Genomic DNA, 14,757 nt, shown 5'->3' with positions numbered 1-14,757 from the left:
TTTATTAGCAACCTGAATATAATTCTCAAAGAAAACTCACTTGGTTCTCAAAGATTTATGGCTAAGTGTTTTCAGGGAACTGTTTTGTTGGAAAAGAAGCACATTAGCAATAATCTTTAGCTTTAATAAACTTGTTTAAATTTATTTAATAAGATCAGTCACTTCCTATCTATATATTTTGATCATGGTGTTCCTTCTGCTTCAACTGCCTTTCCTTCCCTTTAAAACATCTATCCATCTTTCATGGTCTATACTCAGTAAATTATTTACAAATTATCCAGTCACATGCAATTTTTCCCATTCCTTTGTTTAATTTACTCTTTGCCTATAGCTCAATTACAGTGCTTATTAGAATTGACCTTGTTTTATATACTTTTCTTATCTCTCTCTCTCTCAGATTGAGTTCTGACAACACAGCAGTCATGTCCAATTGATCTTTGGATCACCTACTGTGCCAAGCATGGTGTTTAATAGGAAATCAATAAATATCAATTTAATTAAATGAAGTAACATATTAAACATTGTACCACTAACTGGTTCTCATTTCTTTTGCCACTGCATTCCTCATCTCTTCCCATTTAGTACTTGCTTTCAATTCCATTTTTCCTGAGGTGAGTTAAAGCCAACTGAATACTTTCCAGAAAATGATTTCTTACAGGCATCTAGACAGTTGGGATGCTACATTTGTTGTATTTGAGAAAAAAAAGAGAGAGAGATGTAAATTTGTCATTTGACTATCCATGAGGACAATGACATGAAACAGCTTTTCAGCCAGTTTGAATATGCATATGGTACGAAGAGTGAAAGCCAAATCTTTCTGCCTTCCACAGATGGAAACACTATCTGTGGAAAACTACTAGGGGCAGTTAAATCTCTTTAGGAAAGTGGGGGGAAAAATGAAGAAAGAAATCTTTATCAATTGAAATTGTTTCAGATGAGCATGCAGTGAATGATCATTTAAAATGTGATTATTGGGGCGCCTGGGTGGCTCAGTCGGTTAAGCGACTGCCTTCGGCTCAGGTCATGATCCTGGAGTCCCTGGATCGAGTCCCGCATCAGGCTCTCTGCTTGGCGGGGAGTCTGCTTCTCCCTCTGACCCTCCTCCCTCTCATGCTCTCTGTCTCTCATTCTCTCTCTCGCAAATAAATAAAATCTTAAAAAAAAATTTTTTTTTTTTAAATGTGATTATTGGAGTGACAAGAATAATTGGCTTTTTTTTTTTTTTTTTAGTGCCACCAAAGGTATGCCGGATGAGTCCTTACTAAAAATGACATAGGAAGCCACTTAAGTGTCCTTTCTTTCTTCAATAAATATGTTGATCAACTTGAGGTTTCCTGTTTGCTTATAACTGAGAGACTGGCCTTTCAATATTTTGACTGATTAGAACGGCAGCTGTCAAATCAAGTGTAATTTTAAGTCGCATTTTTAGAAAGTAATTACTGAAGGCTTGTTTAACATAGTGTACACATGATTTACAAATTACTTCAGTAATCATCATTTCTTTTATTTCTTTTTATAAGATCAACTAAACATTCTCAACACAATTTAAAGGAACCTACCTACGAATTCGGTACCCATTAGGTAAAGAAGACTGGGGAAAAACAGCAACAACAAACACTAAAGCTGGGGATTATTGTTTCCTGGGAAAGAACCGTATTCATACCTAATCCTTTGGGCCTGCCACCAAGGAAAGCTCTCTGAGTTTATATTCTGACACCTGCCCTGACCACCATTTTAGGTAGTTCTGTTAAATACGTGCCGAATGCCACTGTCTTGTATAAGGAAAGTTATAATATGAAACTGATTTCTCTATGTTGGTAAACCTCTCAAAAGAGAAATGGCAACATCACAATTTGGGGTAATTTTGAACGAACTATAAAATGTCATGGAATAGCCTTTCAAAATCTAAGAAGAATATACAATAGTAGAATGTTTATTAATTATATTATTAATATTATGAACAGATTAGTCTCATTCTTGAAAATCTGAAATATGCTAAACTAAGGATTTTACAGGTTATTTGTACAGGAGGTACTTTGCATTATTTTTTCTGTCCTTTAAATCAACAGACTTATTTTCTTAGAAGAGTTTTAGGTTTATAGAAAAATGAGTAGGAAGAACAGAGACTTTCCATGTACCTCACAACCCCCACCCTAACCAGTTTCCCCTATTAAGGTTTTGCATTAGTTACAAATACATGTGTTACCTTTGTTACAAAATATGACATGCTTTGATTTTTAACATGAATTTGGGGGAGGGGGAGTCTTAACACTACATCCAATAGTGGGCATGATACTCAAATGTTATTCTAAAATACTGCAACCAAGTAGGGTAGTTAGTAATATTATCTAGAAGATGATTTCTGGTAACCATGTTTTTCTGTTTTGTTTTTTCATTTATTTGTTGTTGTTGTTTTGTTTTTAATCATAAAGGAGGATCTATTACTACTTTGGATTCCATTATAGGTTTTCTTTTAGATGTTATCTGATACTATGACCCTGTGTCTCTGTTCCCTATGCCCTATTACCTTGCTGATATAGAATATTGGTAGTGAAACAGAAATAAAAGAGAAAACAATTTTGAATAGAACAAAAAGATAAGAGGTTGAATCTTGACAAAACAAAACTATCATGGGCAATGAGTAGCAAGAAATTTGTATAAAAATAAGCCTGCTTAGGAAACCCATCAGCATTTTATTTTATGTATAATTTGAACAAATACATATTGAAAAAAAAAAAAAACTTCTGCAATTAGTTATAAAGGCCTTCATGGCCTTTGCATACAGGTGAAAAAAAAATGAATGCACAAGACAGATCCTAACTGGACCAGAAAAGATACAATTCTTTATTCACTCATAGCTGAAGGTTATACTCAAGCTTCTAGAATGGAAGAACTGGAAGCTTATAGAACAAGCTTATATTCTATTACTTGTGGGTTTATATGTAAAATTGTACATACCAACTATATAGTCAACACATTAGCTATTATTCTATAGTGTCTATTAGATCATTCTCGATGAATTCTTCAGGTTATCTTCATACATCTCTGCAACACTTAATTACTGTAGGTTGCTAGAGTTGTAAGTGGCTATCTAAGCCAGGTGGAATCTTATTCAGTCTTGCGGACTAGATCCAGTTTCCCTGGGTGCTAGACCGTGTGAAACTCTGCTTTAAAAATCTGATGCTCATTTGTATATAGTACAAATTACATGTGCACCACAAGATCACATTTACGCTCTTTAAATTTTCTAGTCTTATAATTGAAGAACACTATAATGTTCTAAACAACAATAATTTCTCAGTAAATAGTTAATTCTTATGATTCCCAATATCCTAATATTGGTGTAAGTGAGGATCTTATTTTATTTGTAAATGTTATTAATGCCCATTGGACTTTTGAATCCAGATTGTCTCACATATTGTAATGAATTTTTTCTTCACTGAACTCAATTTATATTGAATTTACCTTTCTAAAAATCCCAGCTTCAAAGTTTATACAATCTAACTGGTTGCAAATAATTAACTAAAGGCATTATTCAGCATGTAAATATGCTTAGTAACTGGGTGCTTTTATTGTAATGTATATTCCAAGAAAAATTACAATTACCTTATACTCATATACCTTTTTTTTTTCTTGTTTAATACCTTAACAGTATCTATTAGACCTAGAATTGAACTTAAAATTCTGATTACTTTAGGGACTGGGTGGCAGGAGATTTTGATGGTAAAATTTACTTTGCAAGTGTTCCCTGCTCAATTTCCTTTACTTATTTTTATATTGGTGTATATGTTTAAGAACTAATGAATTTCACTTATGCCATCTCCCTAGCTTGCGTTTATTTATGTCTTATTGGTAAACTGCTAGGGAAACTTTTTGCAATTCTGTACAAGTTCAGACTCCTGAAATTTTACATGAAGTGATTTTTTTTAAAACGTTTGTGAGCATTTTTCAGCAAGCTGTGGACTAGCAGCATCAGCAGGGAGGGCTCAGGGCTCAGGATGTCCATCTCTAATCTCCTAGCAGTGACTAGTTTCTTCTATGGATGAAAGAATATTGTTAGGTAATATTCCAATCCAGTAAGTCAACTAGTGAACTTTGACTCTGGCTACTAATATGTTAGTAATGTATTAATTAGAAATGAAGCAGGTAGAAACTAGACATTACCATTTGCATTGGCATCTGATTTCTGCTTATTATATGTGTGACCATAAACCTCTTTGCATTTATATCTTCATATATATTTTTAAAAGAGATAAAAGAAAACAACAATAATACTGATGCAAGCTTTCTCTACTTGAGTTACAGGGGGAAAATATGATTCTCTTGGGAAACCTTAAACACTGTGGAGCGTAAGATAATCATTAACTTGTCAATAATTGATTCGGCTGTTTGCAGATTAGTGCAAGTGGCAGAAATGGGATATTTGTGATGTTACACTGATTAACTGTCAGATAACTACCTCTTAATCAGGCATCATTAATTAAGGCTGGTGTTAACCCTTCTGCAGTCACCCATTTTTCAAAGTTCTAGTCATGCCGAGGGAGCATCCCAGAGAGCTGCTAAATGTAGCAACCTTAACAGTATGACAACGGAGAGACCACATTCTTTTTATTTGCTGATAGTGATTTCCTCTGTGCTCTTCCTTTTGGACATAGTCTGCTCTAAGCAACCAGAGTGGACATCCGGGTATATAGGGAACAATTCTTTTTGCTAATGAGCACTGATGCCTTTGTGGCCAACAGATGATGTCTGCAGATGGTTGGTCCCTTCCAACCCCCTCAGGTTTTTAGTCCTCGCAAATTTCTGTACAAATACACTCTATTTTAACATATTTCAACACAAATTTCTTGTATTTCCAGAAAAAGTTCACCTGAAATTATCTTCCTTTGTCACTTCAAGAAGTCTTTGCCCTTTAAATATTTATCTTGACAGAGTTGTAATTAAGAAGGCGTGTGTGTGGGATGGGTGCCTGGGTGGCTCAGTCATTAAGTGTCTGCCTTCGGCTCAGGTCATGATTCCAGGGTCCTGGGATTGAGTCCCGCATCGGGCTCCTGCTCAGCAGGGAGTCTGTTTCTCCCTCTGTCCCTTCCGCTGCTCATTTTTGTGGCCGTTTTTCCTCGCTCTCTGTCTTTTGTGCGTGCGCACTCTCTCTCTCAAATAAGCAGGTAAAATCTTAAAAAAAAAAAAAAATGAAGGGGGGTGTGTGTGTGTCTGCTAAATACACTAATCATAATTCATGCATTTCAGCCCCATTTTCTTTCTAAGATTATATATAGCCACCCCTTTTGCTTATTTCACTGTAGATATGACCAAAAATTTTTTTAAAAAGACATTTTGTACCGTTCACAAGAACCTTCTGAATTCTCAAGCATATACAAGAGAATAATGAATCAGAGTTTCTAATAAACTGCTACAATTAAAAAGGGGGAAAGTCTTTTCTAAATTTCAGATTTTTTTTGGTAATATCTATCCATTTTATACTGGCAAATGCTAATTTATTGGACTGTTTTAGAAACCAGGTTCTTTTTGTTTCTTTCTTACATTAGAAAAGAAAAATAATAGCCAGTAAACTAACATCTTTAACGGTTACTGAAAAACATGGCATTCTCCTTTGTTTTAACTTTTAAGCTGCTCTGAAGTACAATATTTGCTTCCTGTCAAGCTGAATATGTCTAATACATTTTTTGTATCACTGCTGGTGAAGCCCAATATCTTGGATCTCCCTGAAACAAAAGGTTATGTTGGTGTCAATCATTTGTTTGTCCTGTCTGACATAAGATAAAATCCGATTTGCCAACAACCAACATAAAGCTCCTTGGCAAGCTGTAATGGGACCAGGAAAGACGAAAGGGAGAAGTAGCTCAGTGAAGTTAAGTGGAGGTTAAATGAATTGCTCCTTGCAGCATCTGGTACCCTCATTACTGATGTCGGCCACGTAATAATTCCTGACATTAAAAGAGATATAGCGGTTGCCCAATGTTCTACAGTGGTCAGCTATGCTGACCAAAAGAATCATTCATTTTTGAGGTTCTTTGTACACATTGAAAATTAATCTTAGTCTTTTTAAGGAAAAAGTAAAGAAAAAAACACTATGAGGTCTACCTTTTCTTCTTAGAAAACCTTATTTCCAGGTGAAAAATGTTACCTTTTATCTTGGTTAAGCTTCATTATACTTTCAGCATATGGGTTTGCTGACTGTTGAACACAGGCTAATGTATTCTACTGTTTGTCATTGAATACATAAGCTCTCAATTTCCCTGCATATCTCTCTTTGCCTCTATTAGATTAGCCTTCCAAATGTCTATAGTTTGCAGTGCATCCAACTCATGATGCAGAAGCCTCAATCAAAAAGATGATAGATGATAGATAGATAGATAGATAGATAGATAGATAGATAGATAGATAGATAAAGTGCTGTCATTCCTTCTCTCCTTATTCTTTTTTTCTTTCCTTATTTCAGCCTTCAGGTAGTATTTTTTTCAGTTATGGAAATTTCTCTAAGAATTTATTTTCTCTTTCACTCAAGTACAAGAGTTGCATTTTAAAATCTAAATTGAGCCCAAGATTCTTCTGCAGACCTAAGCAAATGATTCTTCTTTACTTTAGTGCATAGGATTTATTCCTAAACATAAACAACTGAAGTTTGTTTCATCTTGAACTTCTCCAACTTATAGTAAACTGTATTCCTAAAAGTAATAATCAGAAAATTTTACTTACTATATTCCAACTAAAAGTTATTTTTTAAAAAGTAAAACAGACAAAGGGTGCCTGGGTGGCTCAGTCAGTTAAATGTTTGCCTTCAGCTCAGGTCATGATCTTGGGGTCCTGGGATCGAGCCTCTCGTCAGGCTCCCTGCTCAGCTGGAGGTCTGCTTCTCTTTTCTCCCTCTGCGTCTCCCCCCACCCCAGCCACTTGTGCTCTCTCTCTGTCTCAGATAAATATATAAAATCTTTAAAAATAAGAAATAAAACAAACAAAACACCCTGATGGACTCTAGTGGACCCTCTATAGCTTAATCTAATTAAAATAAAACTTTTAACTCATTTCAATTCTTGTAGACTAGGTATCTCAGAACAGTTTGAGACATCTGTTTAAAGTTCAAGTAAACTATTGAGTGGATATTTGGATATACATGTCTGGCATTTAGGGGAGAAGTCTGGGCTGAAAATATAAGTTGAGTAGTTTCTGGCTGGTATGAGATAATTAAAGCCATGCAACTGGAGGATGTGATCAAAGAATGAGTACAGACTGAAAGGAGGTCTAATGCATGGGCTTCAGAATGCCTGATGAATCAGTGTTTATTACTGGTAGGAACTGGTCAGTTGCCTGATCTCTTCATATCAAATATTAAATACTAAAAAGAATATGTTGTAGACTAGCTAACTTAGGAACATCATTTTGCCAAATGAAAAGTGGTTCAGAGAGAATGCAATTGTAATTATGGGTATGAGAATAAAACTCTTTTGGAATGGATGAAGGAACTGAATTCAGTTGTCTACTTTTGTTAGTGCCACCATTAATCTCTGACTTTGCTTTTAGTATTTCATATAATCAATGAGTCCCTCTTCCTTGGTGCACTTTCTTTATTTGATTACCAGAATACCAAAATCATATGGTTCCACTGCTACCAAATTAGCCCCTCTACTTTCTTTCTTTTGCTCTTCTCTTTTCTCTAATCTCATAGTCTTGTAGAATCCCAAATTCAATCTCTCCTGTACTCACCCAATTCCCTTGGTCATCTCTTCTAGTCTCATGGCATTAAATATCTCATATAAACTGAAAAATACACGATTTATATTTTAAGCCCAGATTTCTCCTCTAATTAACAGACCCATATATCTAAATCTCTACTCCCATCCTTACCTTAAACTTCAAATACACATGTCAAATTTAGCATCCAAACCTCCCTCAAACACTTGATTCACCCTACAACCTTTCCTTTTCTCAGTTAATGGTAATTTTATTTTTCTACTTGCCCCAAACAAGTATATTTTAACATCCCTAATGCTTCTTTTTCTCTCCTACCCCACACTTACCATATTGGCCATCTCCATGGAGGCTTCCGTTCTATTGATGAGGCAATAAAGTGGGTAACATGAAAGGGATGGTCAAAGTAATTCTCAGGAAATTATAACAGGTGCCCAAGAAAGAGCTGATAACAATAGATTGGAGGGAATGATAAGAAAAGCCTCCAGTTGAAATTAGGTGAATATATAAACTTTCAAACTGATGCCAAATGGACATTTCTCCAAATGGCTGACTAACCATCTTGAATGAGCTAAGCATTGCTGCATTGCTGTTCCTAGTAGCAATATAAGAGGGCAAACTCTACAATTCCCAGTTAATTCTATAGGTCAATGTAATAAATCAATGGAATTTATTCTTAAATTCTTTTTAATGTATACATACTTTAACTTCATCATTGAATAACTAAGAAAAATGCACTTATGTGGTAGTGTGACTTTATCCTATTTAAAAAACTTGCAGGGTTTCATACATGCAAAATGGTTATTTAGTGCATTTCACAAAAGAAGTGTTTAATAACTATTTTTTTGCCTCAACTGGAACATAACAGTCTATACAATTTATTTAAATATATTTTTTCCTTTTCATTTCAAAAATTATGATTTATTATGTTATATGAAATACTCAAAATGGCTGAGAATAAAGACACAGTGGTTAATGCAAATGTAATTTATTATGAAATTTAATTTGGTCAAACTCTCCAGAATTCTTGATAATAAGAAGCTTTTGTTTCATTTAGTTTTGTTGTTTTCAAGTTACTTGCTTTCAGGTACAAAGATTGGATATTACATGCACACATATTTTTAGCTTGTATCTTCATCTTTTAGGAAGTCTGGTTAGCTCTGGGAGGAAAGAAATATCCAATTATAAAACCATCTGGTATTTTGACTTTTAGTTGTAAATTTAAGATTTTAAATCTTTAACTCTGCATGCAGTTAAGCAAATGAAAGAAAGCACAGGTTTTCAATTGAGCTACAGCCTTTTTATTGTTCCTTTCAATAAACTGCAAAGAAGAAAAGAAAAGAGAAAAGAAAAGAAAAGAAAAGAAAAGAAAAGAAAAGAAAAGAAACATCTGCCTTGGCCAGCTGCTAGAATGTAGAGAAGATAATGGAATTCCTATATATTGATGTTTTTGTTCTTCCAGTGGAAGTTGTGGCATCTTGAACAGTTCTCTCATGACACATCCGCTTCTCTGAATGAGAGAATTAAAGCCAGTAGACAGTGGAGGGGTTGTCTGCTCGGTATTAATACATGTCTTTAGAAGCTTCTCATGGAGATGTATAGTTTTACTGAGTTGCCTTTATAGTGTTTTATAATTTACATTTTTAAATCCTGTAAAACAGAAAATTAAATAAAAGCTTCAAACTATTTTAATGTTGTTATTACCATGACTCATGCTCTTTTACTGATCATACTTTTGTAGGTACATTTACAGAACAATTTTCTTCATGCCATAATTTTAAGGGGAAGATCTCAGAGCCTGGCAGTTTTATCCAAAACATGTTGAATTTTTTTTTGTTCTTTTAAAACTCTATTTCATTTTTTATGGGTGGAAATAATCATTATTATGTGATTATTAAAAACTATAAAGCACAGTATTGTTTGAATACATGCCAAAACTATGACTATATAATTTTGAACATTGGCAAAAAGGTGCCACCTGTAAATTAAATTTATGTATTTTTCTCCTTAAGCAGAGAAAATTGCCCATTATTTCACAAACTTTAGTAATGAAAAGGAAATGACCTTAAAGCAAAACTTTCTTGTTTTTAAAAAATATATATTTCTGGAGAGTTTTCCTTATTGTTCTGAGAAGAGAATGTTTGAAATAATTTCTGTGTATTTTTAAGAGTTTCAAAAGACCTTACTTCCTTTGGATGGAAAATTTTTATTATAAGGAAGAAATGGGAAGGTAGATTCTTGGTCCTAATGGTTCTGGGCCTTTCTGGGGATTAATTATGCTTAGAAGTGTTTCTGAACGTGAAAAGTGACAATTAGGTCTATGGAATCAAATATAGTAGGACATAAAACCTTTTGCACTTAACTAAAAACTGAGGGATGGCTTTAACTTAAATAATGTTGCTAAATGTCTTTCTTCATTCTATCATTGTAATCTGAGCAAAAGAGCCATCACCACTGAATACTAGAACTAAATTTAGGTAATGATTTCTTTTGTATAAGTGACTTCCCATGTTTTCTCTCATCACAGTAAGTTACAAATCTTAAGAAAAGCACAGCAGTATCTTACCTCAGAGCAGTCAGGTACAATAAACAGAAAACAAGCATGAAGGAAATTTCTCTAAATGAAGAAAGAGATAAAAATCAGCAAAGCTGGGGCACCTGGGTGGCTCAGTCAGTCATTAAGCATCTGCCTTCAGCTCAGGTCATGATTCCAGGGTCTTGGGATCAAGCCAGCCCCACATTGGACTCCCTGCTCAGCAGGAAACCTGCTTCTCCCTCTCCCACTCCCCTTGCTTGTGTTCCCTCTCACTCTCTCTCTCTCAAAAAATAAATAAAATCTTTTTAAAAAAAAATCAGCAAAGCTATCAAACATATTACAGGTAAATAGATAGCAACAGCTCCAAAGAATAAGGGAAAATTATATCTTCTCAGAAACATATTTATTAAGGACACCATAGATAGATGGAAAATTAAGCCCAAATAATCGACTCTGAAAGATATTCTAAAGTATTTGATTCCAATTACAAAGCATTTTTTTTTCTTTTTCTTGGTGCTCTTGCCTGGAGATGAGAAAATATTTATTAGGGCAAAAGAATTAGACTAGCATAAGACATTTCAAATTGTCATAGGAAGCAAAGCAACAGTGGAACAATCTTTTTAAAAACACACAACAGACACATAGATCAATGGAACAGAATAGAGAGCCCAGACATAGACCCTCAATTCTATGTGCAACTAATCTTCGACAAAGCAGGAAAGAACACCCAATGGAAAAAAGACAGTCTCTTCAATAAATGATACTGGGAAAACTTCACAGCCACATGCAGAAGAATGAAACTAGACCAGTCTTTTACACCATACACAAAGATAAACTCAAAATGGACAAAAGACCTCAATGTGAGACAGGAATCCATCAAAATCCTAGAGGAGAACATAAGCAGTAACCTCTTTGACAGTGGATACAGCAACTTCTTTCAAGACATGTCTCCAAAGGCAAGGGAAACAAAAGCAAAAATGAACTTTTGGGGCTTCATCAAGATAAAAAGCTTTTGCACAGCAAAGGAAACAGTCAAACAAAAGGCAAGCCATGAATAGGAATAGATATTTGTAAGTGACATTTCAGATAAAGGGCTGATATCCAAAATCTATAAAAAAACTTATCAAACCCAACACCCAAAAAACAAATAATCCAGTCAATAAATGGGCAGAAGACATGAACAGACACTTTTCCAAAGAAGACATACAAATGGTTACCAGATACATGAAAAAGTGTTCAACATCACTAGCCGTCAGGGAAATTCAAATCAAAACCACAATGAGATACCACCTTACACCAGCTAGAATGGCCAAAATTAACAAGACAGGAAACAAGTTTTGGAGAGGTTGTGGAGAAGGGGGAGCACTCTTGCACTGTTGGTGGGAATGCAAGCTGGTACAGCCACTTTGGAAAACAGTGTGGAGGTTCCTCAAAAAGTTGAAAATAGAGCTACCCTCTGACCCAGCAATTGCACTACTAGGTATTTACCCCAAAGATACAGATGTAGTAAAAAGAAGGGGCACATGCACCCCAATGTTCATAGCAATGTCCACAATAGCCAAACTATGGAAGGAAACGAGATGCCCTTCAACAGATGAATGGATAAAGAAGAGGTGGTACATACATACAATGAAATATTACTCAGCCATCACAAAGGATGAATACCCACTATTTGCATCGACATGGGTGGAACTGGAGGAGATTATGCTAAGTGAAATAAGTCAAGCAGAGAAAGACAATTATTATATGGTTTCACTCATACGTGAAACATAAGAAATAGAGCAGAGGGCCACAGGGGAAAGGAGGGAAAACTAAATGGGAAGAAATCAGAGAGGGAGACAAACCATGAGAGACTCTGGACTCTGGGAAACAAACTGAGGGTTACAGAAAGGAGAGGGTTGGGGGGATGGGGTGATTGGGTGAATGGTATTAAGGAGGGCATGTGTTGGGATGAGCACTGGGTGTTATATGCAACTAATGAATTGTTGAACACTACAACAAAAACTTATGATGTACTATATGTTGGCTAACTGAACATAATGAAAAATTTAAAAAAAATAATAAAACACGCACAACAAATGAAAGATTACAAGCATGATCCAAAATTCTTATATCCATCCCAGATCTCCTTGTAGCATCAATCCTATAGAAACAGTTTTAAATATGCTTCCTACACACTATTTTATGGGTCTGTATTTTGGGATTTTTATGGAAGCTTCATCATATAGGCATAACTCATTATTAACTCAGTCTCCAGTTTCTGTCTCCTTCCTGGAGTATAAGGGGTGGGTTGGAAAGTTCCAAATTTCTAATCATGGTTTAGTCTTTCAGGTGACCAGCCTCCATCCTGAAACTATACAGGAGCTCACCAAGTCACCTCATTAGAAAAAAAAAAAAAAAAAAAAGACTCCTCTCACCAAGCCAAATTCCAAGAATTTTAGGAGCTCTGTGCCAAGAACAGGGACAGAAATCGATATATATGTTTTCTATTTCATATAACTTCACTGAAGGAAGCTGGGAAGGGTGCTAAATTTTAGTAATTTACATAGTAATATAATTTTATGTAGTGAAATATAAAAATAATATACCAGCTTTAAGACTAGAAGATATTACTTCATATTTCCTACAACCCTTATTCTAGACAGAGGAAACCACAGGTCACTGGTTATTTTCTCAAATGAACCTTCTGGTAGATAAGATTATTGTTAAGCTCATGTAAGCAGTGACATAAATTATATGTTGGTATATTCAGTGATTTCTCTAGGTCCCTATATGTACCCATGAACACCTCCCACTCAGGAGAGTGATTTAATATAAAGAAATTAGTGGCAATCTAGTTAAACTTATTCAGATGAACAAAGGAAGGAGTTATACATTCTTCGGGCTGCTGGGGAAATTGAACAATATGCTTAGTTGTCCTGACTTTCTTCCCTCATCTATAAATTGGAAATAATAGGAATACCCAGCACTTATGGAAGGGGTGATGACTACTCAGGTGGCACAATCAAAGAGTTTCGAGCAGGGGTACCTGATACAAGAAAATGCCAAATAATCAATGTTTACTGCCTTCTCCTTTTCCAGTCCCACAGCCCTCAGTGTGACAGGCTGGAGGAGACAATAATTCCTTCTCCGTTGACCAATATATTCTATCTTCATGGAGGGGTTACAACCACTGAATCTCAAATGAAAATTTTAAAAATGGGAATAACAAGAACTATTGTGTTTCATTATCATTGAAAGGGCTTTTGCAAACATAATACCACAGTTATAGAACATTTAGTTAATAATCACTGCAAAGCTCTGTATTCATAGCAGGTGTGAAGGTGGTTCTTTTCTTTCTGAATGTAAGAGCTCAGTCTTGTTCCCAGACCAGAGCTCACTCTGTCATGTTTTATCATAGCAATTCATACCAGCCTATTTTTAGACTATTCCGAATAGTGGTGGAAGATAATAAGAAATGAAATCAAGATTAAAAGATGCTCTATCAGTGTAAGTCAATGGCAGGTCAGTGGATAAAATGGAAAATAGTCCCCCAAACTTGAGAGGAATCATCCAGAATTATGTGGAGTCTGGAGAGATTTAACCAGACCATTAAGTGGCTTCAGATCCTCTAAGAGCAGAAGATTGCCATTTAGTTTTGATTTTGCTGTTGTCATGACTTTCTTTGCTAATGTAAGCTTTTACTGGGACATATAAAGAGGGTGGGCATTAGCTGCTGACTTGCTTGCTGCCTTCTATTGATTGTTTCAATCTGTAAATCTTTCCTGTATTGAGCCAACAAGGAATACCGCATTAAGAGGCCATGTTTACCAAAATTGCTTCTCAGCAGTTTAAGACACTGGTTTGAAAAAGTCTGGTAAGAAAACTGACCCTTGTTAGTGTAGCACTATCCAAAGACTATCACGGGAAGCTCTTTAAAAGAAAAGGAAAAAAAAAAGATTGATTCTTCTATTAAAGAAAACAAGATCTGTGCTATCTTAAATACAGCATGCAGTGTGTTTATGATAAAGCCAAGTTTCATTTCCACTCGTTTTAACTTCATAGGAAGGGAGACAAAAGAGAAAGCTAAATTATTTGTAAAATAAATTACACAAAGTGTTCTTGAAATGCATCATAGAAAAGTTTAGGTTGTTTTAATTTAGCACAATGGAGCACTGGATTCAATTGGCTTGCCATAGGAAAAAATTTTAAAAGAACCACTCATTGAATTAAAAAGCTTTTGTTCTGTGGCCTCACAGAACTCAGGAATTAGCATTAACCTGTTTGATATTTTGTGGCATATAGAAGAAGAACCAGAATAAGTACATTTGACTTTCATATTTACAATCTAGATTATATGGGTCTGTTTCACCTTTCTCAAGGCTGAGTTTCTTCATGTATAAAACTGAGGTAGCAAGATCTACCTCATAGTCTTTTAAGGGTTGAATGTGATCTGGAATATTTGAGTAAATTGGCGCATTGGAAGCATTCAATGTATATTTGAATCTGAATCTTAAACCAGTGAAGAACTTCTC

This window comes from Mirounga angustirostris, unplaced genomic scaffold (genome assembly GCF_029215605.1).
Source record: "Mirounga angustirostris isolate CCGP_5_RB_7025 unplaced genomic scaffold, mMirAng1.0.hap1 SCAF_15, whole genome shotgun sequence".
NCBI lineage: Eukaryota > Metazoa > Chordata > Mammalia > Carnivora > Phocidae > Mirounga > Mirounga angustirostris.
Note: the sequence above shows the minus strand (reverse complement) of the source record.